Here is a 6,330-nt window from a genome sequence, read left to right as displayed (position 1 = left end):
TATATATACACAAAAGTGGAGCACAAGACAAACGTCCCAACAAGCAGTGACCAATGACCGATGATTGGGCACCTCCTGGGCTTCTATTGTAAGTGGCCAGTGCCCTGTCTGTGTCAGAAAACGGCATTGCCACCATGTTAAATATGGGCAAGATGGTGGGAAAAGTAGTATGTAAGCATAATAAATAAATATGTTTTTTCAAGAGTGCGTTTCGTTTAGTTGTTAGCCCTTAGCGCACAATAGAATGAAACAAGTTTGGGTGATCTCTGCGACATGGTGTCCATATTTTACATGAAAGCCTAGGTCTATTCTGTAACACGTAGAGACGGGGTGCTGGCCAGTGTGCTGGGAAACTGCTTGGCCACCACGCACAATCTACGCTGTTATACTTTGCCGGTGACAAATCGTAGCGCAGAAGCACAGGTACAAATGTTTAATCAATGGGACGGCATGCTGTCTACCGTTTGGCATGATGTCAAACTAACAAGCACGAAAAGCGACAATTGTGTACGTTGCTGGTCCGTAGTTCATTTCGCGCCGGTTGCTTCACGTATTAAAATAAATATTTCTTTTTAATACAAACGATTAAAACTGTGCGCGCACACAGGGCGCGACATTTGCGACGTTTGAATTTTGCACTATTTCCCGCGCGCTCCGTACGTGACCAGCCGGCGCACTGCGTTACCGCGATAAATAAAATAGTTCCTTAAGGAACCTAAGCAGAAAACTTTCATACTCTTGCAAACCACAGAAATTGTTAAGAAATACCATTATATTGCAATACTTGTTAATAAATATTGCAATTCATGTCTATGAAAGCGTGGATTTGTATGCGCGTTTTTGTGTGAATGCGCGCTTGCGCTCTTGACTCTTTGGCGCATTCCGGAACTTTGTGCGGGCGGCGTGTGTGTGCGGGTTGCGTGATGAGTTTGCTGCGTTTTTTGTGCTATTTGCCTCGCTGTGACATCTTTGGTATATTCCAACTTGTTGCTCGCTCTTTATGGGCTACACGTTGCCTCGAAGATCACCATGATCGCCTCCGACTCAGCCACATCGAAGGTGAGTGAGTGTTTCGAATTCCACTTGCTCGTTCATTGCGACGCTTTCAGCAAAAGTGCGCACAGAGCCCGCGCGTGTCTTCCACGCGCCTCTGTGCTCGTTTTCATTACTAGTACTATCCTTCCGTTGCGAGAATTGGTTGTGCAGCACTAGATTTGTGATATTGAGGATGAAGTTTTGTCCTGATTTAACTTCACAGCGCGCTTGCGGCGACGTAAAGCAGCTATCTGGAGCAAGCTAACACAGGGCATGTTGTGCGCGCCACGATTTTTGGTACGGTGTTCCAGCACCGATTGAAATTAGCCTTATTAATGAGCGCTCGTGCTTTGCCGTTTTCGTGGAACCAATGCGACGTGAAATAATCCGAACTGTAGAGTAATCAAGTATATTTTGTTCGCGCAACGCCGTCCGTTGACGTGCATCTACTACATGGCGTGTCGGGATCGGCGAAAATATGCGCGGGGCGTTTTGCCGTTCTAATGTATTCTGCTGCGCTGTTCGCTTCAGGATCGAGTGCCCAGAGTCCAGCTGACACGCCGTGCGGTAGACACGCGCTGTGGCGCGATAATAATAAAGAATTGCAATGGCGTATATGTGATTCTATGTGACAGGTGAGATAAAAAAGGGCTGATGCCAGTGAATGCTGTGAAATCATCAGGTTATGTGTGGTTTGTTTTCCGCCGGTACGCGCGCGGTGAACTTTTTTTTTTTAACCATTATCTCCCTTCGACGCCATCGAGTACTTCGCGTTAACGCCTTCGCGTAGGCGCTCTATATTCACGGAAAAGGCAGATTCTGTGGGATTCTATGTCCTGCTTTAGTGGGATGAAACATTCAAAATAATGTCATCGTGTGAAGTTTCAGCCTTTGGCCCTTCAGTAACTGATTGATTTAACTAAGTTCGAAAATCAGTAAAGGAACGAGATGCTTGGGCATATTTGCCGTGTCGTCCCACTGTGCTCCAGTGGCATGTAGGCGTTATCGACAAATGTCAAAAAATTAGCAAGGCTTTTTATGAGATAGAAGTAGACAGCTATGTGAATAAGTTATTTTTGCTTTGAAGTCGCACACTAAAGAGGAGAGAGAGTTAAAGGGGAGCGTATCCTTGTGATCTAAATGACGCTTTGCCATAAGCTTGGAACAATGGTTTGTTGGTGGAGCAGTTCTGTGGAATACTTAGAGAGTAAGCAAACTGCAGTAGCAGCAGTTAGACAGGGGAGTAAAAAATGCAACACTGGTTTTATATGAACGAGCTACTTTAAGATGTCGCCGCAACAGTTCATTAGATGAGCAAAAATAATTTTAAAATTTAGGAGAGAAATTAAAAATAAATTATTTGCCCACCTCACACCACCAGTGGCAAGAGCAGCCATGCTTTAATGTTTTCAATCAGTCATTTATATCCATCCATTTATGTCGGCGTAATCGTCCATGTAGATGTTTTGATTATTGCTTTCGAGTTATCGTGGCGTCACATTTTAATACTGACATCTGTTTTCAGAATCAAAATGAGCCTGGAGACGCCACAGCCGGAATGCGAAAGGTGAATTCTTTGGCCATTCATCGTCTAGCGTCACCATGATCAAATGCACTGTTGCCAGGAGAATGTGTTGCCGGGAAGTATTCTCCTTAAGATTTAGTAAAAATGGTAGCATTAAGTGTCTCCTTTGCGATTTTGCATAGCCTTTCATTTGCGAGTCGATTCATTTATTTGATGAGGTGGGCAGTTGGCACACCCTGTCTTTGTGTCTTATGTACACATTCAGCTGAGTAGGTCTGGGACACAGCAAGCGAATCTGATGTGTAGTGGTAATCGCATTAACGTCGACAGTTATCTTTCTGTTTGACCTGCTTGCCAACACAAGCAGCAGTTGCCCACGATGGCGTGAAAGAGGTTCATTGAAGAGTGGCACATACTCTGAGTCACATACCCAGAGATCCAAGCAGGTCCATCAGATGGTTATTAACCCACTTCCCGTCTACATAGCAGCCCTACCCATTAGGCCATTGACCACCAAGTGACACAAATTGGCTGGAAAATAGTTAAAGACAGAACCCGAAAGTATGTGAAGCATCTTAAAAATGCTACTTGCATTAAAGTTTTCAATGCTTTCGTTTACTTACTATTTTATTTTGTACTGGGTGAATCCTTGTTTTTCTGAAGCACATGGCCTCCTAACAGCATAACAAGCTATGACATTAGTTTTAGTTGTTTTTATTAATGACATTAGTTGACATTTTAAGTCTGGAGCAGGCAGTATTTCTGTGATTTATTCGGAGTGTGGCTGTTGTGTAAATGTGCTTAAAATCCTTAAACTACCTCACTAATATTTACCTAAACGTGCCGTTTCACATAGGTTGGAGAAGTGCTCATTCAGATGATCCTGGCACAGCTTGCCATGGTGGACCAGGCAAGTTTGCTAGGGCCTTGATTCACCATGTGTTCACAGAGAACCTCATGGGCCACTCACTTCTCGGAAACAACACCACCAATAGCAAAAAGAGGCTCTTGGCCTTATCAGGGTCAACATTGTTATAGGCAAGTACCGTACATCCTTTTTCCCATTGCATTTTCGCATTCACATTTTGTACTTGGAATTACCAGCTTGCTATTAGCACAACGAATGACTTTCAAGTAGCCTGTGTTGATACAATAGCCTACTATTAGGAATGAATGTTCATTTGATCTCAAGTCTCTAACGCCTCCATGCTAAAGTGCTAAATTTTAAAAGCAGCCTTAACCGCCAGAGTGATTGGTGGCTCCAACTGACAAAGTCAGGTGTATTTGCGCATTAGTTGCACTACTTGACTGTCATTGCAATGAACAGTTGCAATGAAGCAACTACCAATCTGGTGCTATAGCGGGTGTGCTTAAGTAGCCTGAAAGTGTTGTTATAATATAGGAATTGTGGCGAAGCTATGCTCAAGTGCAGTTACTGCTCACCTCGAGGGACAACACTTCTACCAAATTTCAGCAATCAAAATGGCCCTCCAGATTCTGTAACCCAAACATAGTGGTTTCACCTATTTCAACAGACCACATTGAACTAAAGTTGCTCCTGTCTTGAAGGAAGTCCATGTGGTGGCAGACAGTAGCCTTTAAGCAGAGGGAGCTTAAGTTACGGGGCATAATTGTTTGGTTGTGTCGATCAAAACAATAGGAACAGTTGCCAACTTCGTTGTCAACATTGCTATGTTTAGCAATGTCCATTCATTCTAGGCACTCAACCAATTAAGATCCAATTTATCACATTGTATTCTAAGATGTGGAAAAAACAAAGGTATTTATTTGACTTTTCCTCACGTTGCCATAAAATGATCAGCACTCAATAGGCCCTTGGCAGCTACTATATAAAGCTTCTTACAGAACATGAGGCATGTCCACAGCTCCAACTCTGAAATTGTTGGAAATGTCTCCTGCTTTCTTACTTCAAGGACGCACTTGCCTGTCTTCAGCGTTATTATAAACCAGTGCTCAAGTACTATGGGTTTAGATTTATCAAAGATTGAATGAGCTTTATAGGTGTTCATGTTTAACCCTTTGAGGATCACATATTTTCTCGCAAACGTCCCCCAATTTAAGCGTTATATTTTTATTCTGGTTTTCTGCCGACCTCGACAGCGCTTCCCTTCTCTTGGTATCCATTCTGTAACCCTAATGGTCCACCGGTTATCCATCCTACGCATTACATGGCCTGCCCAGCTCCATTTCTTCCGCTTAATGTCAACTAGAATATCGGCTATCCCCGTTTGTTCTCTGATCCACACCGCTCTCTTCCTGCCTCTTAACGTTAGTCCTAAGATTTTTCGTTCCATCGCTCTTTGTGAGGTCCTTAACTTGTTCTCGAGCTTCTTTGTTAACCTCCAAGTTTCTGTCCCATATGTTAGCACCGGTATAATGCAATGATTGTAGACTTTTCTTTTCAACGACAGTGGTAAGCTCCCAGTCAGGATTTGGTAATGGCTGCCGTATGCACTCCAACCCAATTTTATTCTTCTGTGAATTTCTCGTGATCAGGGTCGAGATGGGATGATGAAGTTAGGAAATTTGCTGGCGCAAGCTGGAATACGCTAGCGCAAGACAGGGGTAATTGGAGATCGCAGGGAGAGGCCTTCGTCCTGCAGTGGACATAAAATATAGGCTGATGATGATGATGATGATTTTTACTCTGGATTGTTCTTCAGAGTGACCTTTCGAGAAGAAAAATGGGTAAATAATTTTTTAGGTCACAAAGTGACAAAGGTTTCGTAGTGTCCGCTGTTTTACACCATGTTTATTGTAGCATGCAGGGCAAATTAGCATAATGACATTTTTAAATGTAATGACACTCACAAAACATTAAACTAGGTGAATACTCCCAAACTACTGCAGTGATGGGCACCATAGAATAAAGAGAAAGATCAGTTTTCGAAGAAGCCAAGGGGCAACAGCACAATCAGGATTTTTGTAGAAGTCGCAGAAGGTTACAGAATCTGTAATGTGATGCTTGGGGACACTTCATTCTTAAAAGGTATGCTTATTTATATGTTCTTTCGCCGCCTCATATTTATGGTCGTGACCACACGATTTGTTTCCAGCGCTCTACATGCATGGCAGTGACCCTCAAAGGATTAGCAGAGCCAGTCCACTTGCATATTTCTCTTGTAAGACTGAGCATTTCTTCGTATTTCTTCTTCGCATTTATTTGTGTTAGTGTAACCAGGTCGGCGTGCAACTGCAGTAAATCCCCGTTATAAGCAGTATTTTGTTTTCAGTAGAGAGGCATAAGCATGGTCATCATCATGCGGGAAGTGCACTCCAGTAGCATATGAGCTCGTAAAACACATTCAGATATACCATACTCAATTCTGGCCGCAGAACCGTATATAGAGCAACTCCTGCAAGGAAAAGTGCAATAAAGTGCTGCACATTTTGATTATGATTGTTGAGAGGACTAATTTTAGTTGCCAGTAGTCTACCTTTAAGTTTTTTCACCAACAGTATGAAGTCTTTTTCGCCATTTTGTTCCTAAGCAAGCAACGTTCACATTTTCACACCAAGGATATTTATGAAGTTATTCTGCCACAGTGGGATTTTCCTGTTTGCCTTCTGCATATTGTACTAAGTGGAGTCCTCCAGTGCCACTCCACTTTGAACGCTGGTCATTCTCTAGAATTGAACTCGTGAAGACTTGGAATAAACAAAACAAATCAAACAGTTTCATTATAACAGGGCGTACTGTATGTCGCACTTTTGCATGTGCAACATTGATCTTTAACGTCATGCGGTTT

At 42.9% G+C, this 6,330-nt stretch overlaps 1 long non-coding RNA gene across 1 annotated transcript; it reads left to right on the top strand.

The window, feature by feature from the left end:
• Window positions 1-926: 926 nt before the first annotated feature.
• On the top strand, window positions 927-3,556 carry LOC125946846 (uncharacterized). The gene is made up of 3 exons (XR_007467921.1): window positions 927-1,059; window positions 2,561-2,602; window positions 3,417-3,556. It is a non-coding gene; the product is annotated as an uncharacterized LOC125946846 (long non-coding RNA).
• The last annotated feature ends 2,774 nt before the right edge of the window (window positions 3,557-6,330 follow it).

This window comes from Dermacentor silvarum, chromosome 7, assembly GCF_013339745.2.
Source record: "Dermacentor silvarum isolate Dsil-2018 chromosome 7, BIME_Dsil_1.4, whole genome shotgun sequence".
Lineage (NCBI taxonomy): Eukaryota > Metazoa > Arthropoda > Arachnida > Ixodida > Ixodidae > Dermacentor > Dermacentor silvarum.
Note: the sequence above shows the minus strand (reverse complement) of the source record. Positions and strands in the feature narration are given on the sequence as shown.